The 21,592-nt window shown below is 37.1% G+C and overlaps 1 protein-coding gene and 1 long non-coding RNA gene across 3 annotated transcripts in view; both read right to left on the bottom strand.

Moving 5' to 3' along the window:
* Positions 1-21,592, bottom strand: part of PEX2 (peroxisomal biogenesis factor 2) — a 347,720-nt gene that overhangs the window by 85,713 nt on the left and 240,415 nt on the right. The window lies entirely within an intron of this gene.
* LOC142600347 (uncharacterized) overlaps positions 15,878-21,592 on the bottom strand; it is a 30,348-nt gene continuing 24,633 nt past the window's right edge. Inside the window, exon 2 of the long non-coding RNA XR_012833784.1 lies at positions 15,878-19,963. This is a non-coding gene — a long non-coding RNA (uncharacterized LOC142600347). The remainder of the gene's footprint in view (positions 19,964-21,592) is intronic.

Genomic DNA, 21,592 nt, shown 5'->3' with positions numbered 1-21,592 from the left:
ACCAACTGATAATGGACCGTTGCATCATTATTGCTTAAATAATGATGTTATACTGAGTGAATGTAAAGCAGCATTGTTTGGATGTAGGAATATACTTATGTCCAGAAATACCTTAGTACTCATTTGCTATCAGAAAAGGTTTTGTTATTTGCAAACCAGTATTTTAGGGATATTTCTATTTGCTGATTTTCTAGTTTTTATTGAATGTTTCTCAGTAGATTTAATGCTTATATCATTAGTCAGATTTTGTCTTCTCCTGTCCAACATTCCAAACAATTTGGGTGATATGCAGGCCTGGTTTGATTGAATTGCCTTCCCTAGGTCACACTTTCACTTTTCGTTTATAATTTTTCCTGAAACCACTGTAATCTATCTTAACTCCACTGCAGTACCACATGGGGAACTACCAGTTAAACAGGGTAATTAACACAAGAATTGTAAAATATTGAAAAAATGGCTTAAACAAGAGACAAATATGACTTCTGTTGAAAGGAAGCCTATCAGTTTGGAGAATCACTGGTGGAGTTCCTCAGGGACCGATCTTAGAACCAGTACTATTTGATATCTTCTTCAATGGCTTTGATACAAATACTGGGAGTCTGCTAATGAAATTTTTCTGATGACAAAACTTTGGCAGAGTTGCCAATACTGAGGAGAACTGGAATATCATACAGGAAGAGTTAGATGACCTTGACAACTGTAGTAATAGAAGCAAGATGAAATTTAATAGTACAAAGTGTAAGGTCATGCACTCAGGGACTAATAACGAGAATTTCTGCTATAAGCTGGGAGCTCATCAGTTCGAAATAGTACAGGAGGAGAAAGACTTGGGTTTAATCAGTCAATCACATGATGATTATCACTACCAGTCTGAAGCTGCCATGGAAAAGGAAAGCATAATCCTAGGATGTACTGGGATGTTTTCTAGTACTGGTAGAGCGTACCACTTGCACAAGGTCTTGGCAAGACTGCCTCTGGAATAGCACGTACAATTCTGTTGCAAGACAGTTGCATTCAAACCAGAAGTGCTTCAGAGAAACAGAAAAAAAGATGTTAAGAAACTCAGGCGACACCTGAAAAGCACCTTAACTTCTTTAGCTTAGCAAAATGGAAGCTGAGAGAATACAGATGTACTTTGTAAATACACTATACACCAGGAGGAGAGCTATTTAAGCTAAAGAAGAATGAAAACTGATGAAACATATATGAATTGATGTGGAAATTTGCCGAATGCTTATAAATACAATGAGTGTAAAGTTCTGCAGCAGCACTAATGAGAACTAAAAAGTATCTAGATTTGACACCAAGCTCAAGAAATTTACAAAGAGATCACATGTTGAATTTGCCTCTAATAGTCAGGGATTTCTTCCTTTCCTACTGCCAAGTCTTAAATGGTTATTGCCAGAAATGTTTGCTGTTAACGCCTCCCTTTAAACTGAAGCTAATAAATTGGATGGCTCAAATCCATTGCCAGTTCCATCATGTTCTCTGCTGAAGGGTTTCAGTTAAACTTTTTTAAACTGTAGTTCAGTGGGAATCATTGATGCTGACAGCCATGTTCAGTTAATATCCTGCAGTATACAACTATATTCAGCCAATAGAAAAGCACATTAGTAAATGTGTAAGTAACATTTTAGATGAATTATATATTGTGAAGGAGACATCAGTAAAATATGCACTTTTTTGTAAAACCCGACACTTTCAACTAAATGCTTTCATTTAAAATTTCTTTAAAGTACTGAAGAAATCAAGTCCATGATAATATTAAAAATTGTCTGGTATTTTCATCTTGGTAGTTGTGTACCAAAGAGGACAACTAGTGATGAACATATGCAAAGTACCACAATTTCAAGGTGCACAGGAACCACAAAAAAGAATTTCACATCTAGACTGTAATGAGAATATCCTACAATAATTCCCTGTCTTTCCAACTCTGTATGAATGAATGAGGCAGAGATGTCTTTGAAAATGCTTTGCCCAATGGACTCAGTTGGACTCACATTAAGAGGCAAAAAAACAGTGACATATTTGTACTGTTGCTTTAGGCATGTTCAAACAACCTAATTTATTTAAATCAGATGGAGTTCCTCAGTTCTGGCTTTAAAAAACAGCAGTCTGACAGTTTGCTATCTTGGATGCAGAGAAGACTTCATTGCCACAGAAAAGATCTGGGTTTGGAAGCAGCACAGAATTCTTGTTCCTGGGACAGTGCCTTATGTTATGCCAAAAATGAAGTATTCAAACTAGTGGAATTCAGGGTTTTTCAATACTATTATAAGAACATTCTTTGTCTCTATGACTTATAGGAATAGGGAGGGTGTGGAAAGGTAAGCAAGCCAACTAAAAGGGAAATAAATGTAAAAGCAGAACTAAATTTCAATCCAGCATAAAGGAATAATGAAAATTAGAAGGCCTTGCTCTGAAGGGGGAAGAGCCCCATTGAACATGCTTTGTTTGGAAATGTTAGATGAGAAGATCTGAAATGCAGTGTGTGCAAAGACACATTTTCAAACTCACACATTTTCTTTAAATCCTTAACCATTAGACTACAGATATAATTCCAGTATATAAAGACATTTTTTATATTAGATTTAGGAGAAAATATGAAATATGGAAAACATGTGGAAAACAAGGACACAGTATAATGATTTCAAAGAATCCATGGGAAATGTGCAGAGGTCCACTTAACGCCATTTTTCTTTTTGAAGTACAAATAAAATATGGACTTCCTAGTGAAGTATGCTATTTTTAAGAAGTTACTGTGTTTTTCTGATTCAAGGAGCATGCTCTTAGTCCTGAATTCCTAAATTCAGATAGATCTTTGAAAAATATAATGAGGATTCTTTTTCTTCATGATTTATGTTAATTTTTTTTTTTTTTTTTTTTTAGGGAAATGTACTTGTATGCCAGTAGAATATTTTCATTCTGTATCATCACCTCTGTTGTCCTGTATTTTCTGCTACTATTGGACTGTATATTTTTAGACTGGGAGAAGAAGTGAAATCATATATAGCCAGCAATTAAGACCTAGAATTTTTCAAGCTGTCATGGCAGATTACAGGAGAAATTCTATCTTAGTTGAATCTCACCAGTATATAATGTCATTCCTTTGTAGTCCATCTGCTTATAATCCACTGTAAAAAGTAAATAAAGACCTTAAGCAATTTTTTCTATTCTTTAGTCTGTCACCTCATTATTAGGGAATGCAGAGTCAGGAATATAGTAGGTGGTATACAAATATGAGCATCCATTCCTACGTGTTACTTTTAACTTTCAGCAAGGGGCAAATTACTGTTGTCTCTACATGAGGAAGATTGCTGGGAGCTCGCGGGACTATGCCAACCATCTCAGGCATAGCACATTTTAGAGCAACATTGTGACTTCTGGAAGAATCAGGCAGCATTGTCTTTTGCAAAGATTTGGTTGCCTGGACATAACAGCTTGCAAAATGACAAATTAATGTGATGGAGGTGTTATATATTTCAGAACATAAATTTGCAGTGAATATGTTGGGTTATAGCTGCTACTGAATGCATGGAGACAAAATAAAAGTGCCAGCATCCATGTTGCAACATGAACGGTGGGTACAGAGTTTCCAGAAGATATTAGGGCTCCTGTTCTTAACCATTGCACGAAGAATGCAATATCACTCCAAGTACTGGTTTGTGTAAAACAATTTGGATTAATAAGCACCACAAAGGTAGGCTCCCATAAGGCAAAATAAACTGTGAGGATGAAAAATAGGCCCTAAAAACAAGATAGGCACCTAAATAGATAGATAGACTAAATAGTACAGACTATAAAGAGCTAAGGCGAATAGGTAGATCAGTGCGTATCACATCAGAGCTAGGCAGGAGAGCCATACACAGTAAAACAAGCCAAAATGGAACTAAAAGAAGAAAGTCCATATGGGAATAGGATTGTTACCTTTGAAATGGACAAACAAAAACCAAGCAATGGCAAAAAAACCACTCCAGAGCTGTTTTACTCAAACAGCCTCCAGGCATACCCACTCCTGCCAACAGCAGCCCCATGCCAAGAGTCAAACTGGCAGAAATCATCCAGGTGGAAGCCCTGTATGCACCCAGAGACAAAAATTACAACAGAAGTAGGCTTAAAGTCTGCTGAGTTGGAGCAGGGAAAGTTAAGTCCACAAATATTTGCAAAGAACAGGAAGATTCACCCCCCAAAAAAAAGGACAGCAAACAGAGCGACACTGCTGTAGAAAAGAAGCTGTGTTGGGTTTGCATGGCAAGGTTTTGGTAGTGGGGGGGCTACAGGGGTGGCTTCTGTGAGAAGCTGCTAGAAGCTTCCCCTGTGTCTGATAGAGCCAATGCCAGCCGGCTCCAAGACGGACCTGCCGCTGGCCAAGGCCAAGCCAATCAGTGCCTCTGTGATAACATATTTAAGAAGGGGAAAAAAAACAGTTGAGAGAGCTTTTTGCAGCCAGAGAGAGGAGTGAGAAGATGTAAGAACATCTGCAGACACCAAGGTCAGTGCAGAAGGAGGGGCAGGATGTGCTCCAGGCACCCCAGAGCAGAGATCCCCCTGCAGCCTGTGGTGAAGACCACGGTAAAGCAGGCTGTCCCCCTGCAGCCCATGGAGGAAGGATGAGGGGGTGTAGCGATTCCACCTGCAGCCCATGGAGGACCCCATGCCGGAGCAGGTGGAGACACCTGAAGGAGGCTGTGGCCCCGTGGGAAGCCCATGGTGGAGCAAGCTCCTGGCAGGACCTGTGGATCCGTGGAGAGAGGAGCCCACGCCAGAGCAGGTTTTCTGGCAGGACTTGTGACCCCGTGGGGGACCCACGTTGGAGCAGTTTGCTCCTGAAGGTCTGCACCGCATGGAGGAGACCCACGCTGGAGCAGTTCATGAAGAACTGTAGCCCATGGGAAGGACTCACGTTGGAGAAGTTCGTGAAGGACTGTCTCCCATGAGAGGGACCTCGCTCTGGAGTGGAGGCAGAGTGTGAGGAGTCCTCCCCCTGAGGAGGAAGAAGCGGCAGAAACAACGTGTGATGAACTGACCGTAACCCCCACTCCCCGTCCCCCCTGTGCCGCTGAGGGAGAGCAGAGGTTGAAGCCGGGAGGGAAGTTGAGCCCGGGAAGATGGGAGGGGTGGGGGGAGGTGTTTTAAGATTTGGTTTTATTTCTCATTCCTCTACTCTGTTTTGCTTGGTAATAAATTAGATTAATTTCCTCTCTAAGTTCGGTCTGTTTTGCTCGTGATGATAATTAGTGAATGGTCTCTCCCTGTCCTTATCTCAACCCAAAGCTTTTCGTTGTACCTTTTCTCCCCTGTGTAGTGAAGGAGGGGGAGTGATAGAGCGGCTCTGGTGGGCACCTGGCCCCCAGCCAGGGTCAACCCACCACAGAAGCCTAGGAAAAAAGATCAGGAAAGAAAGAAAGAAAATGAAAGAAGCTTCTGAAGTGAAAAGGGGATGTTCAGAGATTTTTTTTGAGAGAAGTGTGACTTGGCAAAGAGAGTACAAGGCAAAGAGAGCACTCAGAAAACTGACTGGGCTGCAAAACAATAAAAAAATACTTGAAGACATTCTAGAATTCCCAGAATGTGGGAGTGTGGGGGGGAATGTATATATATATATGTCAGTACCACCTAATTCTAAGGACAGAGATGTCTATGTTCTAGGTTGACAGATATTCAGTTTGTTCACATCCTGGGTCTTAACAGGCAACAGTAACATCATTTTTAAAAGCAGTAAAAGTATTACTGACTGTGACCGGAAGCCCTAATCTCACTCTGACTTCAGAGTTTTCCAAGATATAAGTTAAAGATGACAGTGATGCAGTTTAAAATTTTAATTTATTTGTAATAAGTGCTTTGGGAAGTTTGTAATATTTGTTGTGTTGACATCTCCATGTGAAATCAATGGACATGTTACCAGTGTTGTAAAAAAGTCAAAATGAATAAATCTTTTACCAACTGTGTTGCTAAAGTTAAATCACCAATAGAAAAATTGATGTTTGTGTTACTTTTCAATGGTTTACAGTGATTGCTCTAAACTACTACATTAATTTGGTGGCATTGTATAATAAACTCTGTTCTACAGTTGTTTTTTTACGATAATCTAAGAAAACATCCATGCAACACTGCAGACCAGTTCATCCTGCATAACCTTTACAAATGTCTTCTGGCAAAACTGGAAATGTTTTTATATGAAAGCCATTGGATTTGTTTTATGTGAAAATAGCAGAGATGCAGTGGTTAAGATATAGTTCTAAATTTTAAAAAAAAGTTTCTTTTTCTCATACAATCCTATTATATGACTTTGACTAAAACACGTAAATCTACTTTTTTAAGTGATATTGGATGCAATTCAGAATGTCTACTGGCAAATTTTCAGCAAGAAAAAAAAAAAACAAAACCAAAACAAAACAAAAAAGGCATCAGAAATGAACATATACAAAAAATTGCATTAGTGTCTCAGAATTGTTTTTCTTTCCAAACAGGAATCATGATGCTTATTTTGTATTTATAACTGAAGCTCTGGAGTGTTATAAATGCAAACAGCAATATGTAAGTTCTCAAAATATTAATTTTCACCAACATATTTTTCAAAAAAAAAAATAGAGCTTACTCATTTTCATTTGTTCAAGAACCAGTTCTAGACATTAATTTGATTTATATTGTACAAATGCTTGCTATAAGTTCCAGCTTAGAAAATATTATCTCTATACTAAGTGAATTGAGCAAAGAAGTATTACAATGGCCAACTTATTGCCAGACATTGGTTCATATTTAATCAAACAGACTTGTCATCTGCAAAAGAAAGAAATTTCAGTACAGCTTTTAGAAACATACATAGGAATGTATCAGTAGCTGAAATTACAGATCTTTTAAAACCATTAACATTTTGCAAAGTTTGACCTTATAAAAGAAGAATTTAGGGTGCATTCTAAATACCCAGCTTTTATTTCTTATGTATGTTAACAAGCATTAGTAAGGTTGCTGTGGTAACTTGTCAGTTTTTCCTTAATAGTCATGTAAAGCTTTCATTAATGGCCAGCATGAATTAGACCTTCCCGTGGGCAACTTGAACTCAAGTATGGACTTTTATTAAGGGCTTTTTAATTGAATGAACAATTTTAATTTTTTAAAGAAGAATAATTCTTTTTCTTCACATTCCCCCATTTAGCTACTCTGATCCTGAGGTGTTACTTAAGGGCATAATTAGTAAACATTTGGGGCTAATGCCCAAATATTAGATTCAAAGCCATGATTATATTTTCCTTTTTATCTAAGTTTTAATTTTGCTTTCATGGTCATGAAGACTGAGACATTTAAATCTTGAACTTTTTCAGAAATATGATGATTTTTAAAAAAATAAACCATATGTTTTAGCAACAAAAATTGAAGGCATCCTCATACAAAACTCAGAACTCTATGGTACCTGAATAAGACTGTGTTCAACTGTTTTTATGATGATAATGAATTTATTTGTAAAGTATATCAAGCTGATGAATAAAATCTCTGTTTCTGCTATCAACAATACCTTATGTCAGCATCCTTTCCCATCATTGCAAACTACAATCTATAGCACAGTAGCTGAGAATCAGTAGGAGGAAAAATATATCAGGAAAAAGAGTATCTAAAAAATAAGCCACCAAAACTATCTTCCTTATACTTCCTGGTAATTTCAAGAATAGCAGAACCAAATAAGTCCATTCATCTGTGTATTTGCATCTCAAAGCAGAGAACCCACTCCGTAAAGATATAATTGAAAACAATAATAGCAGTAATAGAAAATATTTCTGTTATGCTTGTCTAGTCAAAATACTATGAAAACATTAGCTGCACCAATGACTTCTCAGCACCACTGAAAAACCAACATGTACATGCTGTTTGTGGTAATGGCGAAACAGAGGCAAAGTTGAAATAGCCAAGGGTATATTTCACATGAGTGATGGAGACAAAAGTTCATAGCAGTCAATCCTATATTCAGCCCATTAAACTAAGGAAGAATACAAAACTATTGATGAACATGGTAAGAAGTGATAGCATTACCTGACTCAAAAAATAACAAACTAGTTTGGTTTAGTACGTTCTGTATAGTTGATGTCATTATCTGTAAAATGAGAGAAAAAATGATTTTGTTTTGGCTACTAAGAAAGATCTAGTGTTTTATGAAAGAGATGTTATGGCCAGGACACATCCAAACTCTGATTTAACATAAATTGCATCTAATTGTGCAGAAGTTTCCTCTGAAGTTTCCATTGAATACCATAGCTTTCATTTCCTGCAATAAAATACGGTATATTGTTCCTATGCGCTACTAAGAGAGCTGTGACACTGCTGTTCTTGCTGCTATGACACCCACACCAAATCCAGAGAAAATTATTACCATGGAAGTCAAATGATCCCTGTTTATCTACCTACTTATCTATTTTTGCCACACAAGAGGACTGAAGTTGTGTAATTAATATCTGTAAGGTCTTTTGAGGAACTTCAATAAAAGTCTTAGAATAAATATTCTTATTTTTATCAGGCTGTTATAGCCTATAAGCACCATTTATTACACCTTTTACGAGGACAGTACACGGCTTGACACTGGTGGACCTTAATCCTTACCAACTTCTTTACATTCAGTGACATGTTGTATGAGGAAAACTGAAGGCATTGGATTTAAATTTCCCAAAGGTCAATACTGCAAGTCTTATACCTTACTGGAAAAATTGTGATTATCTTTTTCAGCTTATCTTGTAGCATAAATTTAAGAAACATAATTCCTTACTTCTTCCTAATAAATAAAAAGACACCTTTCCTGAGGAGGATTCAACTGGAGAGCTTTCCTAGAGATCAGTGACACATGAGGAAATTCACAGCTTCACAAGAGTTAGCTGTGAGTAGTGTGTAAAGGCAGAAGGCACCCTGGCATGGGGTGGAGGAGAAAAGAGAAGGAAGAGGAAGAAAGGAAGGAAATGGGATATTCTACAAATTCAGAGAGTATTTTGAGTGTCTTGAGAGTCTCCATGTGCCACTTAGACACTCAAGAACATCCATTTATTCCACTATATTATCTGCACATGTCCTCATGCTTATATAGCTTCCTATTAAGTCAGTAGACTTCTAAATATTGACACAGAAATATATATATATATATATATAATTCAAAGGTAAATTATAGCCTTTATTTTCAAATTGCTTGGGCATAACATCATAAATATTGTTTATAGCGTTATTTCTTTGAAAGTCATCTCATCAGCTTCTGCCTATTCTTACGGTAGCTTATTCAAGTCTAACCTTTCGTTGATATCTCATTTAAAAATAATGTTTATATTAATGCCCTATTAATAGGCTGTCATTTAAAATAAGTTTAAATGATTAAAAAGTAAGACCAAGCATAAGCCATTGTTCTGAAAAATGTTTCATTTATTGCATTCCTTGTGGCTATTTAAGTCAAAAATTGTATAGTTAGAGGGCAAATTGCAAATACAGTAGTCTGTTTTATCATTATGATGAAAACCATACCAAAATTTGCAATATAAATTAAACTTTCCCTGGGACTTCTGACTTCTGATGCAAAGGTTGCTTTTATAGATGTTTCTTCAAAGCTCTATAATACAGTAAATGCATGTGACTTTTACATGATATACTGTCACTGCACCTTCATCATGTTGTTTAGGAACTCTGAAACTGGATGCAGACTCTTTAGTACACTAAGGAAACTGCTCAATATGCAGAGGTTTGAGTCACATGATTTCTATTAATTTTAATGGGAGTTACATGGATAAATCTGTGTGCTGAAATTCATGAGAAGTTAATGTCAATAGAATTTACTGTTCCCAGCTTTGCTCTCTGAACCTTTGTGCCTGGCTACCTGCACCTCTGTAAAGGTCCTGGGGGGAAGGAGAGAACGGAGCAGTATAAAGTGATTAAAGCAAAGGCATTCAGGGTTTAAGATGTCTATGGTATGTGTTCAAAGGTAGGAAATAAGTAATCAATATTCAATGCGAGAAAAGGTAGTTTTGAAATTATACTCTCCTTAAAATCTCCTTTGAAAGTATAATCTCCTTAATCATAGCATGTTTTGCACAAGATACATAACGTCTTTTTTTTTTAAATCGTGTAAGAAATACGTATTCATATTGAAGTCGGACACTTCAGTGAAGTGTATCAAATAGATGCTCATTTATACAATAAACACCACAAAAATACTCAGAGGTGGTACTTAGAGTTTAACTTACATGTATAAATATAGTTGCTGTGAATTTCAAACTGAAACGGATTCACACAGAACCCATTTGGTAAAAAAATGTGAGGGAAGAAAAAAAAAAAAAAAGGACAATGGGTATGAATAAAACCAGCATACAGTATGAAATAAAGATCAAAATATTTTTTTTAATCTTACTCAGATCTTAGCCTATTGACTCAAACCGTGAACATCTAATATGCTTTGAGAGCTGTTCAGCACTGCCAAATATACCATCCAAGTACACTTTTTTGGCAGGATTGTATGCAGCTTGTATTTATTAGATAGGCAGCTATTTGAGTTGATTAGCTACAAACATTTCATGAAAAAGAAATAATTGCTCATTCACTACAAATACATGTAGTTTTCTTCACCACTTGCTGACTCAGCTTCACTTGTGGTCTGAAGGATGAAGTCATATGGGTTTTTCATATTCTTGTTTTAATTTGTAACATTGGGAGGAATAAGAGTGGCAGTCTGTTATGGCTTACCCTTGTTCTGTTGCACTGCTCCTGAGGACAGGGGCTAGAGAATCCCTCTGCTGCCTAGCAGAGCGAAGAAGTCACCCACAGACTGTCTTCTGGAGAGTTGGGGAAGGAGGAAACAGCAGTGATACCCAATGCATCGACTACACAGCTGGCAAACAACTTAAGGACCGGTGCCAACTTGTACGAGTAAACCTGCACCCAGATCAGGACTTAGCAGAGACTGGGGAGTGGGTTGGCTTCTTGGCTATGTCTCCCCAAGGAGCCTATGGAAACTGAGCTCGTCAGAGCTGTTTCCTGGTTTTTAATCCAGCAGAACTGAATGTGGACTTGTGGAGAGCTTGCTGGGCATCTCCAAGAAGCAGAAATTACAACTGACATAACTTTTTACTGGAGTGGTTAAAAGATCATGGTCCTGATTTTCATACTGACATTGGGACCATAACTGTTTTACTGGTTTCTTTTTCAGCTTGCTAATATTCCCAGGTAGTGTTCTGATCTGGGATATAGTTAGAACACAGTCATGGCCTGGAAGTAATGAGAAGGAAATAGAGAATGACTTGGCCCCCAGCACCTAGCTAATGAGTCCATCCTTCCAACAATCTTTTCTCTTTACAGGGGGAAGTTTAGTTTTATTACTGCCCCTTTTGCTTCTTCAGGATATACACTTGGAAGGGTTCCTACTTCAACTCTTCTGGCTGCCCTCCATGCTTCTTAAAAATAATAATTACAGACCTTGTTCTCCTCTTGATAGACTCTGAATACCACTTGAGTGTGAATAGCTTGATACACACATTGCTTTCTTTAAGATCCTATCGGATTTTTGACACAACAGCTTGTAGTAACACTACTTCATATGAAAGGCTATTGAAAACAACTGGCAGGAACCTGGGGAGACAAGAGCTATGCACCTGGAGAAAATGCCGGTTACGTAGATTTAGAGGGATTGGCACTGTCACAGTACCAGCCACAGTGAAAGAATTATTGCAATTCACAGTTGAAGAAAGAACATACTCAGAAATAGAATTACACGTGTAATAGATTGCATCAGGCATGTAGGAGAAAACCAAACATATCAAACTCTGAAGCCATCTAATGCCATGTGAAAAATGTGACTTGATATAAAGTTTGTCCTTGTTGTGTGCCAAAACACAGTTACTTAGAAAGCTATCCTCATTTCCGTACTTTCAGAGAACTCCTTTCAGATAAATATTTAATAGTATAGACTTTGCTATAATTAACAGATTAAAATGTGCAGAATTCGCTGAAGAGGATTTCATGGAATAAGATCAAATAATAGCAAATGTCAATGCATGTCACCCATGCACGTGCTTAATTTGGGATCTGTTGAAGGAAAGGCATACATGGGGAACAAAACAAGGTACCCTTGATATTTAACAGTACAGTTGCTGTTGGCAGGACGTTTGGAAGATAATAGAAGTAACCCTTAACCCAAAATAAGATTTTGCAAGTAGCGTGAGCTCTGAAAATGTGTATATATACATTTGGTAATAAAGTTTTGGAAGATGATGTATAACTTGTATCAACTATGCAGAAGCAACCTAGGTATAAAAAGAACTCAAAAGTACAAACAGCTGACTACCAGCAAAAAAAAGACGGATTACAAAAATTAAAAAGAGCTGGGAGGAGGACATTACAGGAAAGAACAGAGCTTAACCTCTGTTGATGTGCCACAGAATAATCTGACCTGAGCAAGCATGGTCGGATTTTTAAAAGACCATTTTTTATGAATGACTCAAAATAGCTCTTGCTGTTAAGTGAGTTAGGACATTGCAGCACAAAGTTTATCTGCAAGTGACTGCTCTTGCTTTCACTGCCTAGTGGAAACTGCTGCATATCTCCTCTCCAGTGACACACAGCAACAACTGGCAAATGTTTATGCACAGGCAGTCAGATACTGTTAACTAGGATTGTTAAACTGGAAAAACTTAGCTTATATGGCAGTTGGTATGGTATCCAGCTACTGCACAAGCAAGTCATTAGCACTGTATTTTAACAAAATGAGATTGTAATTAGGTGCCTTTGATTCTAAAGGCAAAATGAGTTGCACATTTCTGGCTGCCGTTCCCAAAGCGTGACATCAGAGTAATCAGCCATAGACTGTCGTTCTCTGCTCACCCCACATTTTTACTCCATTAGTAACTCGCAACTAGTCCCTGGGCAAAAGGAGATTCTCAGTCATCAGCGAGCAATAAATATCTCTGCCAGGGTTGATAAGATTTCTCAGACACGTATAGTACTTTTTGTTTCGTTCCTGTTTTTCAATTTCACAAGCTGTCTCTGTGTTGAAGTTGGGTCTGGATCGCTGTTGACTTGCGGCTGCTTTGCCTCAGTAGGAATTAACAGTGTTCCTTTGTGCTAGCTGTCTTGAATGGAATAGGACCGCCAGAATAGCTTTCTTTCACTCCACAATGTGGGAAGACTGTCCAGAATGCCCCCGTGAACCCCGATTCCCACCTGTTGCAGTGACCCTGTGGGTCACTGGTTGCAGACAAATAGAGTAACTTGCTTCCCTACGCTGGGCTGTGGGCAGCGCAGCCTGGCTGGAGGACTGGGAAATCCTACAGTCCTGTAGTTTAGTTTAAAGTTACCTGTAGCTCTTTCTCTTGGGATCTGCACATAGCCTTGCTAGCCCACTGACTTCAGCAAGAACTGCGTGCTTCAAATAATTACAGAATTGGGTCCAGAATCTGGAACTACACATCTCAAAATGGAGATTAATGACTACATTCAAGAGCTATTCCCCAAAATACGTGGTATTACCATAGGACGTTGCAAATGATGTGTGAAATGAGACACCTCTGCCGATTGGCAGTGCACAAAGAGGATAAAGAGAATGACATGTAATTATTACTGTGCTATTAGCTGTGATATTCAACCTATACAAAACCAGAAAAGTCCAATAAATCCAAAAGCCTTAGATTTGTTTAAAAAAGAATAAACTGCTTGGAAACTTCTTTTTAATGAACTTCACCAGAACTTTCTTCTGGAAGGGACAAGGGTCCAAAACAAAGAAAGGGAGACATTTTAAATTAGTATTCTCCTCTCAAATCTCATCCCCTTCTTCCCCTTTACTTGGAAAAACTTGGAAAAACCCAAATAACTTTCAAGCACATTACCAAATTCCCTTAAATACTGAGGAGTGGGAAGGAGGGGAGCTACGACATTAATAAAAAGTTTTGAGAGTATTGTGGATGTACATTTATCTGTCAACATAACAGATGCAATGCTATCTCTTTTACAGACAGAAATGAATACAAGGTATGTTTGTCAAAGCACAGATTAAGAATTAGTTAAGAATCTTTTTTCCAATTTTATGAATTTTATGTTTTGTGGCAAATTGTAGGTATACATGGCCCAGTCTGAGAGATAAACTGTTAGCACAATGTGTTAAAAACAACTGAAGAAAGTGCATGCACCAGTGTCTGGCATCAGTTCTGTTAGCTTCCCAAAGGCGATTTCAATAAATTCAGAAAGCCCCTACACATTTTAAGATAGATATGTCAGGCAAATCAGAATCCCTCCAGTTCTGAAACACGAACAGTATTATTTATATATGAAATGTTTTGAAAATGTGAAATGAAGTTACACGTGCAGAGAAAATTGAAGAATATTAATCTTGGGAGTTTTCTTTGCTACATGGTCAACCAATTTTTTTCACCTGTCTATGGGGTGCTTATCTATCATCTGTTCATTTAATTGATAAATGCATAATGGAAGTTTGTAATGGTGCATGATATTTTTAATAAGAAAAAAATATCTACTACATAGCATCAATGTTCAACAGATCATAAAAAGATATCTTAAAAAGAATATTATTATTGAATTGTTTCTAATGGTACCCAGCAGGGATCAGCACAAGGCCCAATGCTATTCAGTTTTCCCAGCAGTGATCTGGAGGTGCATGTAGAAATTACTGTGTTTAGGATCTGAGTATAACAGAAAGATTACTTGAGTAGTACATAATGATGAGACTAAGGAAGAGATCTCTTGACAAGCTAGACTCATTGAAACAATGAGAATTTTAGGATAAATTAATGCAAAGTTATACATCAATACAAAGGAATTTCACCCCCAAAAATGGGGTACAGTGTCTTGGAATGCCTTGACTCTGCAAGAATTTATGGGCCATAGTGGACCAGCAACTCAACGTGTGCTCCCACTGTGAAGCTGCATGTAATCCTTGGATCCTGATGCAATTGTTGGAATAATTCCCATAGATCTGCTGTGCATATTTTAATGGGAATGGTGGAAAAAAATGGAGAGTTCACAAAATTGCATTCAAAATTAATTTGAGAGCAGGAGAAAATTATTTGCTGTAAAAGTATAAACTCAATTTGTTTGATCATCAAAAAAGAGGGCTGAGGGTGACTTCTTAATTAAAATTTCCAGATCATGGGAGAAAATCATGCAAAGACTCTTTATCTTGAAGGTACAATAACACAACCACCACCCCACCCTCCGCACAACACCCCCCAAAATGGAAAAAAAAATCTGGAAGCTGAAGACTGACAAATAAGAAACAAAACCATTTTCTAATAATGAAAATAAATGTTGAAATAAATTGCCCAAAATAGAAGAACTCTTCCTATTGGTATATCTTCAAATCATGATACAAGTTAGGATTTCACCAAATATTAGCTGTTCTTTAGTTAAATAATAATTTTATTGGCCTTGACACCAAATAAATCAAATAAATAAAATTTAAGGGTCTTCAACATACCAGCAAACTAGCTGATGTTTGATTTCAGAAATCCAAAGCAGAATAGAAATAAGGAGAAATAAAATAAAGAGAAATTAGAATGATCTATTCAAAATTCCATTGTCTGCAGATCTGAGGTCTGACTTGGGGCTTTTATTATAGTTCTAAGTGAGGATCTCTGACTCTAGACCATATGCTCTGCTGTGGTATGTATTGCATAACTATGGAAAATGTCTTAATGTAGGTATTTTTCATTCGCATAAAATTGTCTGTAAGAATTTATATCCCAGCTGGTATGATGTTATACAGAAACAATATCATGTGTTGTTCTGCAAGTTGTGCATATGTTTGGTTTCTGAGGCCAAAAATCAGGATGTGGTTTGAAGAAAAGTGGGAGGAGTCAACTAGTAAAAGTGTTATACCATATGACAATGTAAAAAAAAGAAAAAAAGGAGCATATCAGTTGGGAAAATATATAGCAGAAGCAGAGACTGCCTTTATTGCAATAACTAGTGATCTGCTGTGCACATGTGCACATTCACATACCACTGGAGTTTTAAAAGAATAGCGTTGCAACCTGTTGTTTGCATAGTCTAAACATCCGTAACAATACAGCAAACCCACTTTTTTTTGTGATGAAATCTGATACATCGTGCCAGTATAAATCACTCTGATTTTCAGTATATTAGAGGCAAACTAAAATATTAAGAACACAAAATGGCTTCCATGTCTGGGCCAGGAGACAGGATGGTCATGTCACACCGTATAGAGGTCCACTTGTAGACTTGCTGTTGATTTAGGAGAGGCTCCTGAGTAATTATCTGCTAGAGGGTAATGGTCTGTAGGTCACCTTAGTGGATTTTAAAGGTATCAGAATGTTAAGACTCATGACCTGGAAAGTGCCCAACTTGTAAATGGTTTAACATACCTCTTCTTCAGGTGAGTCATGCGTCTGCTTAAGTCTGAAAATATTTTACTGCCAGACCTAATACAGCCAAGTGGAAACATATTTTTTGATCCCTCCGTTAACATACTAGGTCTCCCTAAGTATTTAACTTGAGTTAGAGATTCACAGTGGAGTAAAAGTAAAAGCTTCAATCTCAGTAAGTACATATAATATATAAATTTAAAAAATTAATAAATTGTCAATAGCTTCAAAAGTAGTTTTATATACATCTACTCTTGATATATAAGCCAGTTGAAATAGTAGGAAAAATAGGTTTCTTGGTGAAATTACAGCATTTGTAGCTCCCTGTTTGTTTCCTACATTAATTTTTTGAAGTGTGTTGAAATTTTCAGACTCCATATGGACACATTTAGTCACATTAATTTCTCTAGTGTGTTCAATCAAGTTTTCAGTAGTTATTTTTTAATTCCATGTTTTCTGACTGTATGATTAATGTAAGTAAATAAGTAATCACCAGATGGAACGAAATTCTGCTTCCTGAACTTACGTAAGTACTGCAATTAAAGTAACTTGAAATAGCAACATGAATAAACTATACACAAATTAGCCATTTTCACAATTAAAACATAAGCCCCGAAAATGTCCCTATATATTTAAATGACTCTGGATTTAATTAAAGACAAATAATAAATGAAAGGTTATTCTCAAGAGTTAATCTCTATTTTAATCTTTAATTTACCAACAATCCTAACACATCCCTTTGTATCATATAATAATTACGGGGTTTTTTAATTTTTAGTAGGGCCCAATACCTTTGGTGGCATCTGGTGAGCATGTGTCAGTGATATGACAGGAATTTCATACACCTGCTCTTCAGCTGTGAGCTGGTGCTTATCCATGGCAAAGCAGAAGGTAAGAGGCACCTTTGTCACTTCACTGATAATCTAAAAAGCAAAATGTTACATTCCTAATTTTTATGTTCTGATAAACAATTTCGATTCTGTATTTGATTAGCTAATTGTCTTTCCTACCCTAAATGTTGAAAGTTTCAAACAGGAATGAATTTTTTTTTAATGTTTCTGACCTTATAAACTATGACCTGTGTTCCAGGCCAGAACACATTTCAAGGCTGGTTGTGAGAGCATAGTTTAGGATATCCAAGAGAAGAAATCTCAGGTGCTCACAGTCCCCTTGCATAGCTCCGCAGTGACAACCAGCCACTTGCCTTTCTGGCAATGATGTCACACGTCCTAGGACAGCCCTGAGATCACCTCTTGCTAAGACCGATGGGTTAAGCAAACGGGGCTGTTGGCAGACCCAACGGCGCAGTTTGAGCAGAGCTAAAGGCTGGCAACACAGAGTGGAGGTCAGGAGACACACTATTGTCAGAGTAGACATCATCAGTACTGCCAGTATAATCTGTGGAGAGACTCTTTGCTTTGTTGTATTTTACTTTTATATAAGTTTTCTACAAGTTCCACTAATTTCCTGCTAATTTCTTTTCATGTAGCACGAAATATGTACAGCCATATGGCGACTGTTCTGTCACCAAAATTCTCTACAGGAGATTCACAACAATCCAAGTCTTTTTTTGTCTTGTTCTTTCAAGAAATACTAATGAAATCAGCCTGCTTATTTAATGTGAAAAGCCAATGGATTTGCATATTACCTTTCATACCATGGTATGAACAATCTGAACTGGTCTAAAGGTAAGGGGTCTTCCACTGAGATCTTTTAACAAAGAGCCTTGAGATGTTAGCCAGACAAAGATGTCCCTGAAAGCTTAGTAGCTGAAATGTGAAACATGCCATGCTAATGCTATGTTTTTGTGAGGATGACAGAATTCTGCTGGTCATGGGATCTCCTAGGAGGCTTTTTTATTTACAGCAACCCTCCTTTCAATCAGTCTCCGAAGACCTGCATATTCCAGAGATGATACCAAAAATGAGTCCATTAAATAGTTAAAAAAAAAATCAAAACCAAAAAAACCCCAAAAAACCCAACCCCTCAAAAAAAGCCCAACAAAAAAACATCCCACAAAAACTTAAAGTTGCCACCGCTGCCTTGAGGAAGCAACTCTTTCAGGATCTGTAGCCCAAATTGTCTTTTATCTCAAAAGCATGAGGTCCAACAGGCAATTTTTAAGTACACTATGAAACGCTTTTCTGTTGCACTGTGAAACATCTAAAGATTACACAACACTAGACAGAAGTGGGCATTATTTTCTTCTGTGTACAGATAGGGCAACTAGGAGAGATTAAATGGCCTACACACTTCTGCAATAGCAGCAAAGAACAGCCCCTGGAACAATTCATTCAATCTACCCTAAACACTATGTCAGACAAGTCTATTTTTTCCCTGCCTGAAGATTTTCTTCATTATGAAATGCCTTTTTTTTCCTCTCAGTTCCAATTATTTTTTACGTAAATTAAGCAATTTCTTTAGATTTTTCTTTTTATGTTATCCTTATTGTTTCTGAGATACTCTTGCAGTTTGGAAAAATAAATACCTTTCCAGGCTGCATTTATTCATTTCTGTTGAATAACCTTGACTTCTTAGTGCTTCCTCTGTGAATGGAAAAAAAGTCATTTACTTGTGCTCTCTTTTAACATTTACATTCACGCATCTTGGTACACAGCACTCTTACTGATGACAATACATTTCTGGAAATTGTCTAATTGTCGTTAGTACAATTGCCATTGTATTAATTGTCACTAAATTCAAGGGTCTGATTCAGGAAAACATGTCTAACACAGAAATAAAAACATTGCAACATTAAAACACGTATTTAAACATTTGCCTAAATTCATAACCAAAAGAATATCAAAATGTTGAGTTGGAAGTGTGATAAAATGGTACATGAGCAGTCAATAATTTTCCTTGCAAAATAAATTCTTAAATCCTAACAAATTAAAAGACCTTCTGCTTCAGTTTATAACAATCTTAAGAAGGGTCGAAGATTTGTCTTGCAATCTCTGACAGTCTCTTTAAGGAGTCATTCATTGTAAGCAATGACAGAAACATCCCATCTTCCATGTTCCTCTGGTAGAACAAAAATCAGATGATACAATGAAAAACAAACTAAACAAAATGAAAACAATAAGATTTTTCTGCCCCAAACAATGTCCCGTTTCTTTACGGAGCTTTTGGAAACCTTAATGGTTTAAAGCAGTGAGTAACAGAGAGTGACCTCTGAACAGCAGGTTCTGGGATTTAGACATGTAAATAATTTTTTCTCTTCAAACTTGAAAATGAAGGCTACAGTTTGCTCTGCCACCACTCATGGGGCTTTGTCTGATGGCACAGATGTAGAAGCTTTGAGTAAAATGGAAATGTCAGTTGCCAGAAGCATAACCGTGAGCAAATCCTGGTAAGCGAGGTCTCTCGTCCCGTCGCAGGTCACCAGCTCCTTTCTGTACCTTGCCTAATGGCGGGGGCTGCTTCAGCGCTGCTGTCACTGTGCTGAATCTTGAGCTGGCAATATGACTTGCAAGCTTTGTTCACGTGATTACAGGCAAAAGAATCTTTGAAGTACACAGCCTGTTAAATTCCAGTAAATAAGGTACTGCATGTTTTAGAAGGAGCTTCTTATCGCACAGTTCACAATTAACATGCCCGTTTCAGCATTAAAAAGGTACCTAGGAAAAGAAAACGTGTGTATAAGTACAAAAAATATCAGAATAGAGCACTTAGACTGAATAATTATTGCCATTTTATGTTATGCAACCGTATCTTTTAATCATCAAAGATGACTAAGGCTACAAATTCATGTTTATTGACAAGGATGCATTTCTTAATTCACTATTTAAAATGTATTTTTATGGCCATTCTTAATAACCCAGAGGCAAAAATCTGTTGCACTGCATAGATATGCTGAAGATACAATGAAATGACCAAGAATACTCTCTTAACTCCCTAGGCAAAAAGGCAATAGAACTTTTTTCTATTAAAACAGAGGCAGAACAACGAAAAAACTAACCTATTCTCTCAGTGTGTCTACCATCTTTAAATATGAGTAAAAGCACCAGTTAGTCTAAAAAAACCCAAAGTTAACGAATTTGCCATGCTCACAACACACGAGTTTGCATTATGAGTTTACATAACTAATGATCATCATAGGTCCGCTACATAACACTGATTTCAGCAGAAGTACTACCAGGAAACATGTTTTATACCAAAACATCACATTTTCTCATCTCCTCTTTACCAGTGAGGACGCTTCTTACTGCTTCACGTGGTTCTACTTCCTCTCAATTTTCTTCATGTTCTTACATATTTAATACACTACTGAAAAATGTTTTAATCCAAATAATCCAGCTTCCCTTCAAAAACTGTTTTCAGTAGTGTGCTTAATAGTTTAAACAAAATTATAGCCCCAAATATTTTGCTATCTTGAGGCATGTAATAGTTCTATGCAACAATGAGCTTCATATCTCTTCTTATTCTACTGCAGTTGCACCATGAAGTTTACTTAATATTTAAAATAATAATAATCATAAAGTTGTATCATGATTCTGCAGTAAATACAGGATCTTTTTGTATTTCTGCATTGGCATGAGGGAGTGCTTCATATTCTTATAGCTTAACTACGCTTTCTGACCATACCTGTGCTAGCTGCAAAGCAAGCAGTCTCCATCTCTCCTAGATAAAGGTCACACCTCGGATGGAGCTTACTGCTCCTTCAGAGCTGCCAGTGAAGCTGCTCATGTAGTCACTCTCTAACCCAATTCAATCAGGGTGGAACCTACTAATTTAAGTAGTAACTCAGCAAAGAGGCTGGGGGTTGCACTCATGAGTAGCTCAGGGAATGCAAATCTTGGTACCAAGAAAAGTAGCCAGAAGCTTAGGGCAAGATGAAAATTGTAATTTTTAGCTACCACAGATACAGTTGGAAGAAAAGATCCATATTAGCAAGGATCAAATTAAAGAGAGCTGTATTTTGCTTTCATAGCACTGTTTCACAAATAGATGATTTTATATTTGAAAAGTGACTAGCATCACTAAGGTAATGGCCAACTAGTAATAACTTTACAGGGTAACTTAATCCAGTGTAAAGTGACTTGAAATCAGAATATGCCTCAGGATGATTTCCACAGTGATTATTTGAAAGGAACTCCAAATAAAATACACTAAAAAGTCCATTCTTTAAATATTCCCAAAAGAATTTCTGACTGTGAAAGATGGAGAATTTTAAGGAATAATAACTAACTTTCTGTGAAACAAAAAGGAAACTCCTATTTTATGGGGTTTATACTTGCACTGGATAG

The sequence above is a fragment of the Balearica regulorum genome, chromosome 2, assembly GCF_011004875.1.
Source record: "Balearica regulorum gibbericeps isolate bBalReg1 chromosome 2, bBalReg1.pri, whole genome shotgun sequence".
Classification (NCBI taxonomy): Eukaryota; Metazoa; Chordata; class Aves; order Gruiformes; family Gruidae; genus Balearica; species Balearica regulorum.
This window is presented reverse-complemented; position numbering and strand designations above follow the sequence as displayed.